Source organism: Canis lupus, chromosome 1, assembly GCF_011100685.1.
Source record: "Canis lupus familiaris isolate Mischka breed German Shepherd chromosome 1, alternate assembly UU_Cfam_GSD_1.0, whole genome shotgun sequence".
NCBI lineage: Eukaryota > Metazoa > Chordata > Mammalia > Carnivora > Canidae > Canis > Canis lupus.
The window spans coordinates 10,429,203-10,443,709 of NC_049222.1; the positions used below are offsets into that span (position 1 = coordinate 10,429,203).

General features: G+C 33.7%; 1 long non-coding RNA gene across 1 annotated transcript; it reads right to left on the bottom strand.

Annotated features, from left to right (window-relative positions):
• Positions 1 to 1,115: 1,115 nt before the first annotated feature.
• On the bottom strand, positions 1,116 to 10,131 carry LOC111090594. The gene is made up of 3 exons (XR_005353014.1): positions 9,944 to 10,131; positions 4,996 to 5,116; positions 1,116 to 1,489 (listed from the first exon to the last, which is right to left on the bottom strand). It is a non-coding gene; the product is annotated as an uncharacterized LOC111090594 (long non-coding RNA).
• Positions 10,132 to 14,507: the final 4,376 nt, after the last annotated feature.

Consider the following 14,507-nt stretch of genomic DNA (forward strand, 5'->3'; position numbering starts at 1 on the left):
TAAAAATATAGTCTTTGATATGGATGGAAGATTTCTATATCCTAAGTCCCTAGAATCAGATCTGGTCTATGGAGCACTCGATCTATGAGTGTTAATATATTTTTAAAAATTTAGAAAAACAAGCTCTTGGGCACCTGGGTGGCTCAGTCGATTAAGCATCTGTCGTCAGCTCAGGTCATGATTCTGGGTTCCTGGCATCAAGCATCATGCTCTCCACTCAGTGGGGAATTTGCTGCTCCCTCTACCTCTGCCTGCCAGTTCCCCTGTTGTGCTCTCTCACTCTGTCAAATAAATAAATAAAATCTTAAAAAAAAAAAGAAAAACAAATTCATTCTTCCCATCCTCAGAGATGATTCTAGTAATTTCACTCTCCTGAGCTATTGCTAGGCACCAATATTAAAAAATAGCATAGTTAAGTTTTATTAACTTCACAAATAATACTTTTAAGTTAAGAAACAAAGAAACAATTGGTTCTCAGTTTTGTACTCGTTCACATATCTCCTTTTCCTTTTAAATGTTTGATATACCATGGTCATTACTATGTATAAAATTGATATTCTTAGAAATCGTTTCTACTACGTATTGTTTATTTCACTTAAAAAAGTTTTCATCCCTTTGAGTTCCTTGTTGGAGTGCTGGAGGGGTCAAGCTACTAGGTCCACAAAACAACTTTTCTGAATCCTGAGTTGGCATTGAAGAATGTAATTGTCCACATAGATAATCCAGAAGCTACAAAAGAGATGCAATTAACTTTAGGAGCTGTAATATATGGTTTCTTGATGTCATCATAACGGTCATTGCTACAGCCCAAGAATCAGTGTATTCCCTTTATGCAGAACAAGAATGGTTGTTAACGCAGAAATATTATTGGCAAAGTTAGTGAAACTTTATATTATTTTTAATACTGGCACTTCAAATAGCTCAGTAAAGTGAAATTACTATAGTGATTTTCTCTAGTAAGGCTTACACCTAAGGAAGGAATTTTTAGTAATAATGTGAAAAAAAGGCAAAGTCAGAGGTATATAATCTTAAAACACAGTAAAGAGGAAATGTATGACTAAAGGTATGTATATATATATATTTTACTGTACAGCAAACGAGAGTGCAGCATAGAGGAGAATACTTTTCCAGTGGTTTTAGGGGAACCTCTATGTGGTACTCCTATGCATTTTCCAAATATCTTGTGTTAGTAGTTCATTTCTATGCACACCGATTGCTTCTAAACTTCTCCAAACAAGTTTAAGATGTGGAGTAGGTGCAACTTCCAATTCTTGTTGGATGTGTGGTTGAGAAATAGGTATCCAAGGAACAACTTCTCATTATTTAACTTCTGTATTGGAGACAGGAGTCATTGATAAGGTCTTTTCCAGCAGGTTTGAAGGTAATCTCTCTTTGGTGGTTTCTCCAGGATATTGGTTCATCTGGTCTTAGGTAATGTGAGGGGCTGGTTCGGTGATTTTTGAGGAAAAGCAACCTCTACCTGTTAATACTAGGACCAATTATATTTGATTATCCCTCTACAATGATTAATAAGATCAAAATTTAAGTTATTGGAATCCAATATGACTGGCAATATTTCTATTGCAGGGGCCTGCTTTTGACTGACTTATGAATAGATGATCAATCTATGAACACCCAAAAGGCAAGGCCACAGGGTCACATGAGTTAAGGGTAGCAATTTAGGCCATGGAAATTCAATAGTATCTGATCAGTTAGCTAATTTTAGTTTAAACATTTATTTTTTTCCACTTTTTGGCAGTATCGGGAGTGATAGGACAATAAAGTTTTTGAGAGAGTGATAAATCTTTTCATAGTTTATAAACAACTGTCACAGTAAACTGTACCTCTCTCACCAGGTAGATACATTTGAATGTCCCAGCTAGGAAACATAAAATCTTTTTTTAGGCAGTGGGGTGGGGGTGGGGGTTAGCCATTGTGAGCATAGTAGTTTTACTTGGCCAGAGTAGCCTATTTAGCATGATAATATGCTCAAATATTGTGTCTCAACTCCACATTCTCTTTTTTGTTATTGACCTTTACATTACTGACAAAAGACATCATCACATAATTATTACTGCAAATATGTTTACTTTCAGTGTTTATACTTATTCTTTTATTTATAGCAAATTGACATACTGTAGAAAGGGCCAACTTTTGACCATTCAAACCCATTTTGTTCCTGGTTAGGAATTGAATTCTACAAGAGTCTAACTATGTGTAGCGAGGTTGGTATCAACTCATTTTATTTTTAAGATAATTACCATGAAGAAACACCTATGTTGGTGTGCTGACAAACACATCTTTCTCTACAAAATCACGATCATGATATTCTTCTTTGTATAAGATTTATAGAGTTGCTTGATTAAAAGTATTACAAAAAGTGAATGGTAATATGAGAAAAAATATAATCATCATTTATAATTAATTAATTAGAAAAAAAGTTGTGCATTTTTCAATAGCCACAAAATTCATTAAATATACAAGATTTGGAATTAAAGATGATCCTAGTAGTAGACATGAAAATGCTTTGACTAATTTAGTGGAGGATTCTAATTGCTCTGAAGCAAGAAGTGGAAATTTTGGCTATTGGATCAAGGATCAGTTTTCATAGACATTGGGTCTTTGATGTGGGCCTTGAGTTAATGCCCTAAGAGAATAATATAAACTTCCTTATATTCATACAAAAATAAAGATTTACATTAATCTAAGAAGAATCAATCTGGATTCTTATGGTGTTCTGTTCCATTTATTCTATCTATGCCCATTAGCTTTTTCCCCCCCGGGATTCTGGGATCCTGGGTAATTTTTTGCTCATTTTTTTTGGTCTCATACATAATGTAAGCATTCTAATTCCTAGATCAGCTATAATCTGATTATGTGCAGATAAATTAAAGGAAGTTCTAATATATTTTATCTGGCAGTTCTATTTGCAGAGTAAATCCTGCTTATTAAATTTTTACAGGTTATATCAAAAAGAAGAAAGGAATACTCTTTTGATAATAGTCCTCAAATTGAAGATCCATGTTAGAAATTGAAAATATTTTGGATTGTTAGGAAATTCTATTACTTGAGTGGTTCTAGTAAACTAGAGAAAATAAAGTTAGCGTCTACAGGTTTATTTCTCCCCACACTTTCTATACGCAAAAATTTGTCACTTGCTCTTTTCCTGTATTTTCTGGTACAGATAGATATTTTACTTTAAAACAAACTTAACTCTCTTTTCTCCTTTTATACTTATTATAATTTGTCTTCATTCTTAGTTCTTCTAAACAATCAGCATAGTCTTTAAACCATACACTAATCTATAAAATGCATATTAATTGTGGACAGCGTGAACTCTAAACTCATGAATATATTGTCATATGTCTATATTTGTAGACAATGCCATTTGGAAGTTAAGAAAAATGACAAGAAGTTTTTTGAGTACTAATATTTTCCTCAAAGGGATGTAACTGAATAGTTTTTGATGGTCATCCAAGTGTTTCTTATCAATATCATAAACCGGATCGTCTAATAGCCCTTTTATTGCAATAAATTCACATATATCCTCATCTCTTGGCTCTTAATGTTTAGAAGAGGAAATTTGGTATTATATTTCATGTATAAGCTGATTGTGTTCCCTAGAGTTAAAAGCTGTTTACTTTTTAATAAGGATCTCTAAAGTTTTGGTTATTTTCCAAATTGTAAATTGCATTTCAATTTATATTTTTCTGACTAAATTTTTTTTCACACTTGAGTTCATTCGTGAAAAGAGTGCACCTGTTTCCTTTTAATTAAGCTGCTGAATCTACCTGAGCTTTGAGTCTACCCGAAGTCTAGTTTTTAATCTTTATTGAGTTTATTTTTGAGTCATTGTTTGGTCTTTGCAAAACGAACAAACAAAAAAATGCTTCCTTCTTCTTAACACTACATTATGTAGTGATTTGCTTCCCTTTGTAGGCAACAAATAATTTTATACAATTAGATTATTTAAATCTTACTTCTACAATTCTGCTTTTAACATTCTTTTCTTTGAGTCTCACTAACTAGACTAGTTGCTTTATATCTATAATGCAAAATAATACATCTCCAATAAAATCCTGAATTCTGCAGCAAAATTCTGTATTTTTTCTTGTGGCTTAGGAAAATTTGTAATTACAGTCCTTGGTTTGACTTGATGCTCTGAGTTCCAGCAGACATTTTATTATCAGAGAATAACCTTTGGCTTATAAGCAAAATACTAACGATATTAGAGGAGAAAAATAGAAAAGTCTTTGGATAATGACTTCACAGTGTTCCCTATAATACCAGCCTTTGATCAGTTACCTCTGGGCTCCCTTTACATGATAGAATAAACGTGATTTCTGAAGTCACCAAAATTGGGCCAATTCACTAGCAATTGAATCTGAATTCTAACAATACAAAATTTAAAAATAATTATAAGTAAATGTAAAGTGAATATAAGCAAGAATGGCAGGTTAATAAGTTTAAAACACAACAAAACAGCAACAGCAACAAAACAGACATCCTTTGGGCAGCATACATGAAAAGAACAGAGAAATTGCTCAGGTTACTTCATATCTAGTGGGGGAATTGCATGAAGGAGTGAAGAAAAATCCATCCTAGCAAAATACATAGAAAGAGTCTGCAACTGGAAATATTTCAGTGATGCTCATCTTTCCATGGGTGAGAACACTGTTGCAAAGTATAAACAGAAGTGAAGATATGAATCTTTGCTTTCCTTTTTTTTTTTTTTTTGAATCTTTGCTTTCCCTAATGAAATGAGAAGCTCTTTTTTAAAGAAAGTGTCTTTCTTTATCATTTTTTTTAAGATTATGAATGGGATATGTCTGAATATTTTGAAAATCTTCATTCAGTGTCCTGGAGTAGTCGAAAAATTAGGAGAACTTAACAAACTTCGCTCTGTGATGTACAGTATGCAATGAAATGAAAATCATAATTTCTCTCTTTTTCTTCTTGCTCCTTGTCCCCCATTCTTATTAATAAGATGCTTACCTTAGTTATGTGATTTCCTTTTAGGTTGATAACTGTTTCTTAATTGTAAATTACAGATTTGAACAAATTGATCTTCTTGAACTCCTCTAGTTCTGACATTTTATAATGTTACGTTCCATATCTACAATTGTGATAAAATATGAAAATATTATCGTAAGTAATAATTAGAAAAAAGACTTCTTTAAAATTTATAGGATATAATGGAAACTGTAGCCCCTCCTCTTATGCATTACTAAGTTAGAATGAGTGGTGATAAGGTACTTTTTTAGATGGGGCACTTTTTTATATGGATTTTGCCATAAATCTAATTTAAATAGATTTGATTTAAATAAAACCACTTGGTATGCTTTTTAAATACTATATATATATATATATATATATATATGCTATATATGTGTGTGTATATATACACATACACACTATTATATAGTTTTTAACCACTACATGTGTTATATAGAATGTAATATGTTGTATATATGACACATATATGCTATATATTTATATATATATTTAGTATATATTTAAAATTCATTTATTCATTAACAAATGCAAATTAAACACTTCCTGTGCCCTGGATACTATTCTTTGCATATTAGTCACTTTTGTAGAAAGGAACACTTTAGGACCTCTAGATAATTTCATAGTAGTTTTTAAAAGCTTTCTGGACTTTTTTCTTATTGGAAAGGCATTGAAAACCTCCAGTACTTGTGTTCATTTCCTTCCACTTTCTGGACAGGTAACTGCCCTTCTCTTTGCCCAGACACATCCATCTCTGTGACCTCTTATACACCTTTTTCGATAATTCTTGCTTTCCTGTTCAAGTGAAGAATTCATCTTCTATTCTATAAATAAAGAATGACAGTCTCTTAAAAATAATCCTAAATAGTCCCACCTACACCTTTTTGATTACCTGAGGAGAAGAATATTAATATAGTTACTTTTATTTTAATCATCACAAGCACATCGTTAGTATACTGCTCTTTCATTAAGTCAATCTTGCATCACAAAAGAAAAGAGCAAAGTGTTGGTACATTCCTGGTTACATATTTAATATGTTTTAAGGATTTTATTTATTCATGAGAGGCAGAGAGAGAGAAGCAGGCTCCCTGCAGGGAGCCCGATGTAGAACTTTATCCAGGACCCTAGGATCACGACCTGAGCCAAAGGCAGATGCTCAACCACTGAGCCCCCCAGGCATCCCACATATTTAATATTTTTAAGGAAATTAATTTTATCAAAACTTAAAATATTTTCCATATTTAAATTTGTTATTCAAAGTGTTCTTTTGTAGTCCTATTTCCTGATCAAAATGCACAGATAAAAAAGGAATGAGTGTCTGGGGTGAGGTGTGTGTATGTGTGTACATTTGTATGAAAGTTGTGCTTTTGTTTTGTTCACATTTTCTTCACACAGGCTTTGCTAGTCTCCTTAGATATGCACACTTTTTCAGAGAGTTTCTATAATTCTTAACTTTTGAAGTCTTAGAAAAGAAGGAAAAATAATATACTTTAAAAGTAGCCTATTTCTTAGAGACCTTTTAGATGCCTATCTAAGTCCTATGACCATATTTTTTGCTACATTATAAAGTTCCATAATTTATTCATTTCAAAGTTCTAGGATTTAAGTAGTATTTTTGTCAAAATAAGAAGAATTATTAGATTGCATACCCATTAACAGTGAATCTTCAGTAATGAAACTCTTTGTAGTAGATCCATCTATCATTTGCATAGATTTCTACAAAGCTTCCTAACTTTGTTGGTTTTTTTTTTTTGGGGGGGGGGCGGTTTTATTTTGTTTTGTTGTTTTTTTAAGTAGGCTCCATGCCCAGGGTGGAGCCCAACGATGGGCTTGAACTCACAACTCCGAGATCAAGACCTGAACTAAATAAGATCAAGAGTTGGAAGCTTAACAGATTGAACCACCCAAGGACCCCATAACTTTTTAAAAAAACAATAGGCTATGAAACTACTAAAACTTACCAAAGTGACACACATAAAACTTTAATGAATTCTACATTTATGCTGCTGTAATGCCTTTTTATTTCACAAAGTCGACTTTAAGATATTAATTTCTAAGGGGAAACCGTTAAGCTTTGGACTGAAGTTGTGGTTTTCTACACTATTACAGATAGGTCTTCATAAATACTCAGGCTTTACTAGTCTCTAGGAACTAATGAAGTCCAATTAAAATTAATGAGCAGATTACATTGGATAACTGCAATTTTCAAACTTATCCCTACTAGGACTTCCAGGAAACCAGTAGAGTTTTGCATCAGAGTGCGTGGTTCCCTTCTGCCACCAGTCTGCCGTTAATTCCCGATCCCAGACTACTTTTTGATTCTGCATTTCTTAGCAAAAATATAGAATACAGGTTCAGATCCTTGGTAGTCATTATGCCTACCAAGACTTTCAATGCTGAGACTGACCAGAGCTATGGCAAATTGAGCAGGAGAATAATTATCTTTCTTTTTTTTTAATAATTGTCTTTCTTTTGTGTCTCCCTATTGAAAGGGTACACGGTGTCACTCAATTTAGGAGACAATTCTTTTAGATTTGCTTTCACTTATTCTTCCCAAGACACATACACACTTCTGAGGTGGCAGTGCTGGACAGCGTTCAGAGAGCAGTAGCTAGGTTGTCAAAATATCAGCCTGTTCTGTGTTCCATAAATTTTATTGCTGAATCCTATTTAATTTTGGCCAATTTCTTGCCTTATAATAAAATCTTTTTTTGAGAGGCACCTGGGTGGCTCAGTTGTTGAGCATTTGCCTTCAGCTCAGGGTGTGATCCTGGGGTCCTGGGATCAAGTCCCACATCAAGCTCCCTGCAGGGAGCCTGTTTCTCCCTCTGCCTATGTCTATCCCTCTCTCTGTGTGTCTCTCATGAATAAATAAATAAAAAAAAAAAAGTCTTATGAAACCGAGTTTCTGTCACTCTGCTCCTCCATTTTTCCAAGTGATTCCCAATTATAGATCTACCTTTCCATTGCTAATTTTGTTCATACATCTGTTCCTCTGGTGAGTGTGTTTACATATTATATTTTTTGTAGGACCATATGAATTAAAGTCAATTGTTTCATAAATTATCTCTTTTATGTATGCATGTATGTACTCATATACTATTTTAAAAGTGTGCATGTGAGAGAAAGACAATAAGATAATTTTAGGTGCTAGTTCACATACAAGTGTGTGTATGTGCATGTGTATGTATGTCTGTGTATTTTCTATTATTCTATTCTAGGAAAACACAGGTTCTCTAAATGAAATCAACAATAACTAAATATAGTAGTTTCACAAATTAGCTGGCTGTAGTATCTTTTTATTAAAACATCTATTGTTTTTGGTTATTTATGTTTAGATTGCATTTCAAGAGAAATTCAGATTTCTACGTAACATATAGTATTTGAGGTCCCAATTTCCAATTAATAACCCCTCAAAATATAAGTATGTTTCTCACTTTGTAAAAACTCATTATTACTCTTGTGAAAATGAGGCACAAATTTTAATGTTTTTAAGTAAAGTCTATCCACAACATGGGGCTCAAGCTCACAACTGAGATGGTGCATGCTCTACCAACTGAGTCAGCCAGGCACCACAAGTTTTTTTTTTTTCTTTTTTTTTTTTATTCATGAAAGACACAGAGAGGCAGAGACACAGGCAGAGGGAGAAGCAGGCTCCCTGTGAGGAGCCCCATGTGGGACTCGATCCCCGGACCCTGGGATCACGACCTGAGCCAAAGGCAGATGCTTAACCACTGAGCTACCCAGACATCCCCAGGCACCACAAGTTTTTTGTTTTTTTTTTCTTTTTGAGAGAGAGAGAGAGAGAGAGAATGGCTTGAGAGGCACAGAAAAGGAGAGGGAATCAAGCAGGCTCCAAACGCAGCATGGAGCATGATGCAGAGCTCCATCTAACCACCCTGAGATCATGATCTGAGCCCAAATCAAGAGATGAATGCTTAATCAACTGAGCCCTCCAGGTGCCCCTCACAAGTTTTGATTTTTCAAAAATATCTTCCAACAGCTAATTCTCAATAAAAAATGTTAGGGATATTGTGTGTATTCTAGTTTAAAGCCGCAGGAACCAAGAAAAATGAAACAAAATAAAATATTTTTATTACTTCTTCAATAGAAACAGTATATCCATTAAAAACGTTTATTTCTGCCAACAAATCCTTCATTAGATTTTGAGTCTCTGTCTTAATATTAGCCAGTAACCTATTTGAATGCAAAAAATGATAAAACTTTTTGGCCAACTTTGATTCCTCAAGGTGAATCACGTGGGTAGAGACCCCCAGTTTATACACTAAAATTTTCATTCTGTAACAGCTAAGAATACACACACACGCACACACACACACGCACACACACACACACACACACAAACACCACCCCATATCAATTTGGAAGATCTGCAATCTGGTAATCAGAAATTATTCACAGCTTTGAGAGTACATCAAGTTTAGCTCCTGACACATATTCATAGTCAGGTAAAGTATCCTTGAATAGAATCCTGCTTCCAGCACAGATTCCAGCACTCTGTAAAAGCAAAAAAACTTTCCCCGTAGACCTTTTTATTTCAATGCCTTTCAATATTGAAATTTCCCTTTATCCCTGGAAAACACACAAACAATATTTAGATTTTAAAAAATAATATCATATTCCTGAATGATTAAAAAACTTATGAGAAGTATGGAAATAACAAAAAATATACAACTTCTTTGCTATCCTGTACTCAAAAAATTCTAATGCCCCGGTATTAATTATTTTTTAGATTATCTAAACTTAAACATTCATGTAAAACAAATGAGATAAGGCATATCATTTTTCCAGCTTCATTGAGATATGACATACAACAAAGTGTCAATTTAAGATGTACAACATGTTGATTTGATACACTTACAGGTTACAATATAATTACCATTTTAGAATCAGCTAACATTTTCCTCACCTCACATCACTACCATTACTTTCTTGTAGTAAAAATATTTAGGATTTTCACTCTTTGAAATCTTCAAGTAGGAGCACCTGGGTGGCTCAGTCGATTAAGTGTCTTCCTTCAGCTCCGGTCATGGTTCCAGGGATCAAGGGTCCTGGGATCAAGCCCCACATGAGGCTCCCTGGTTGGTGGGGGGCCTCTTCTTCCCTCTCTTTTGTGGTCACTCTTGCTCTTGCTCTTTCTCTCAAATAAATAAATAAAATATTTTTAAAAAAAGGAACTTCAAGTGCTGTTGTTATCTATAATCACAATGCTGCACATTAGATTACCCCAGAAGTTTTTCATCATCTAACTGGAAGTTTGTACTCATTGAGCAACACCTCCCCATTTCCACCTCCCAGCAGCCCCTGGGAACCACTTTTCCACTCTCTGTTTTAATGAGCTAGAGTTTTTTCAAGTTTTCATCTGCAAGTGATATTATGCAATATTTGTCTCTCTCTGACTTAATCTGCTTAGCACAATGCCCTAAGCTCCATCTATGTTGTTGCAAATGGTAGAATTTTGTTCTCTCCCAGGACTTAATACCATTCCATTGTCTGTGTGTATGTGTGTGTACTAAAATAGTACAAATTCAGGTCTAAGAATTGGAAATAACATTTAATATATTATTGGTTATTGCTGCTTGAAATGATTAAAAGGTACCTTTAGATCTATCGCTCTAGAGATAGTTTTCTGTTTAATATATGAGATTTCACTGAAGAGAGCCGGGGTGGAGTAGTATTCTCTGGTTAAAAAATTGTTCAGTTTTGTGATTATATTTTTAATTTAGTAAGACATAATCTCAGAAAAAATTAAACAACTCTGACAGAGTAGAAGAAACTTCCAAATTAATGGAAATATTTGAAAATCTCTTGAGCTGTAAATTGGAAAGAGGTAGATAACCATTTGCATAATAAACTTTGTGTATGTTTACTTTTTAAAAAAAATCAAATATATATAAAATAATGTTTGATGTTCAAAAGTAATCAGCCATAAGTTTGGGAAAGATAAAGCCAGTGATAGCTGATTTTATCATCATCTTTTTCTCCACTGGGTTAAATATAGGAATAAGTAAGTCTATGGGGACAGAGGCTTCTCATGCAGTTATATTCTTTTGACTTCTTCGGAAATTTACCACAAATTGACTTCAACTTGGTTAAGAGCCCTTTGGACAATATGATTGTTCCTTTAATGTAGCTCAAATATTATTTCCCTTAGCTCTTCCTAATAGTGATAAAATCAGGCCCAGAATACACAAAAGGAACTATATGTATATACAGATATATACATAGATCATTAGGTGTGGGGAGTTTTGAATTGTGTTCTTTATCGAAGGACAAATTAAAAGTGAAACCTCTTCCCTAGCTCTCTCCAATCAGAAAAGTACATGTGTCCTCCATGTCTCTGTGCTGACGATGAGCATGTCATGAGCAAGTCAGCTAGGTCTTCTCTAACCACTTTTACCCGTTGGCATAGGCATGTTTGGAAATGAGCCTGCCTTCATTTTCTGTACCATACATTAGAGGATGCAGTTTTATGAAGGTCATTGTATGAGTTTTGTGCCAAATTTTTATAGATTCCAGCAGCAATTGACACTTAAAAATAACTCCCCACTAGCCCAAATCCATTGATCTATCTTTGGTCATAAAGAAGGTGGCATTCAGACAAGTGCCTTTGATAAGGAAATGAAGTAATGCAGGGGATGAAAACGTTTTATCGTAGAATAATTAAATGAATGAATATTCAAAATTGGACTAATATGCTAATGGAAATTTTCACTTCTAAAAAAGTGGCATAACTTGCTTTTATGCTATAGGGCTTTTGCTGAAAACTCTTGGATTTGACAGTACCTTGGCTACTACTAACAAGGAAATTGTCTGGGGTTCATTGCCTTGTTATTTCTGCTGAGAAATTTAAAAAATACATAAATAAAGAAAAAAATAAGTGATGTTCTTGACCTTCATCAAATCATTCAATGTTTTGCATTTAATGAAAATTTCTGAGAATGTCCTATTTTATACTTTACTAGTTTTGCATTATGGTACCCCTCTGGGGCATTTCAAAGAACACATTCTCTTCTAAGGTTTTGTCCTTTTTATTCACTAACTTTAAAAGACTGATTTCATATTATGAAACTCATCCAAGACTTGAAAACCCTTAAAGAAGACTCTCTATGTATGCATTGTATGCTTCTTTGAAGCTAAATTTTGCCTTTGAAGATGTTTGCATCTTTGAACATAGACCTTGCTAATATATTTGTAATCAAAAGAGATTGAAAGTGTTGGGTGTCTTTCATCATGGGAGACTTTCCACTAAGAATTACTTTATTGAGACTATATACTAAATTTATGGTTTAAATTTTTCATTAGTCGCCTGGATTCCGTTTTTAAAAAGTATTCCCCCCGACATGCCATGGAGAATGCAAATTTATATATTGCTTTTTTTCCCCTCTGCCTAATATCAATCCATCACTCATTTTTAAATTAACTTGTTAGAAGATATTAACTAGGGCCACTCAGTGTCACAGTTTTAGCTGAAAATAAAGAAGACAGGTATAAGGAGTAGTTGCAGATGACAAAGGCAAAGAAACAGAAAATTGCAAAACAGTGCATAAGGTTTACTCGACTTGGGTATGCGCAGGATGCTACATGAATAGAAAAGAGTTGAACATTCTCTGTGGACCTCTTAAGTTTCTGCACATCTTGCAAAGACTGCCTCTGTTTTCGATCACCTTTTCAAGGCTACTTGCAAAGCAAACATCCTTGTAAATTAGAAACTGTCTCCTTCTGGAGTAAAGGGCAGGCTATTTGATGTCTAAATATAAAAATACTAGGTTAAAAGTCAGGCATGCTTACTACTGAGTATGTAAGATTTGGGTTCTCTAAACTCAGGGATCTTGTCCTGTAACCCAGCTCACTGTGTATGCAGGTGTCTTCCAGGCCTACTTGTTTCATTTTATTAGAAAATGGCTGTGGCTATCATATTGTCTTTCATCTCTGACTCTGGGATCTCATGTCTTCTGCCAACATCCAGGGACCTCAGGCAGACTAACATGTTATCCTGCAAGTACGGCAACACATATCTGACCCTTCACAGCTTTTGACAACAGAGCATAGATCCTTAAATTCTGCTGTTCTTGAATCTGGAAGTCAATAATGGCTGCTGAATCCCATCTGCTGTTATTAAATTTGTATTATACACTTTTGAAATAGAAATAAATTGAGTATGCACAAATTTCTTTCTTTTTTGTCACCTGAAATTCAGCTTAAAACATTTACAAAGGGAGTATGGTTAAACATTGAGTTTTAATCCTTAATTTGTGTTGAAAACACAACTAGTTTAAAATCTTTTTTAAAGCATTTTTTAAAAATCAAATTAGGATGCATGTAATAAAATGTTAAGGCATTGAAAATGGCAGCAGACAGTTACATTGATATTTCATTCTCATTTTGGCTAATACCTGAGTTTTTCTTCAAAATACTTTTTTCACATTGCTTTTAATTTTGGTAGAAATATTAATCAGACTATCTTTCTGGAATTTATAGCATCAGCATAATTATTCAAGACCCTAAGCTAATTCATTTGCATATTGCCATCCTGAAGAATTAATTACCTATTGTTCCTTAGAAATTGTTTCTTATGCCAAATATAGAATAATTTCTTAATTCCTGGCCTTTCTGTTACTTGCCTGGTCAGCTTTCTCTTTTCAGTAAAGTAAATCTATTATTATTCCAATAAATACCAGCTGTTCCCTTCCCCCTGCTTTTTTTTTTTTTTTTTTTAAGTTGACCACATTGATTTTAAATGGTTTTTAACCAAAGATTCTTAAGTGACACATTGGGAATTTCTCAAAGTTCTGTTTGTGTTATCTTACTCTGATAAATTATAAAAAGAATAAATTAGAAACTGAACATGAATTTCAATTATGATAGGAAAGATATACTTAAAGCCCAGTACTAATTATTTAGAAGCTAATAACAAATTGTTTTGCTCTCAGTGTTTTTAAACTTCATCCCCCTAGGGTAGACAACACTTTTGAGCCCAATTAGTGTCATGTTTCTAAAATGAGGAATTTAGGAGTAAATAAGTCAATGAGAATTCACATACCTGTTTCTATTGTAAAACTACTTGGAGATGTAACAGCAAGATTCAGCAGGTGCTTCAGAAAATAGAACTGGAGTCGAGGAGGGGGGATGATGACATGTGAATGGAACTAAGGTGACAGTTACTGCTATAACACCCTGCTTGTTTGTATGAGACTGATACCCAACTACATTATGTATCTTTTCCACTTTAAATAATCACCAAAACCTTGATCCTGAAGATGCTGCTAGTATTTTATCAAGTACTTAAAGGATAAGACCTAAAATTAGAATGGAGGGGAAAAAATGTTTGGGCATTTGGTACCACTGTTTTCTTCTTTGTTCTTTTATATATATATATATATATATATATATATATATATATATATATATATAATAAGACACTTTTTCTTTATAAAATCTTGGGATTAAAAATGTTCAATTTGGAATGCCTG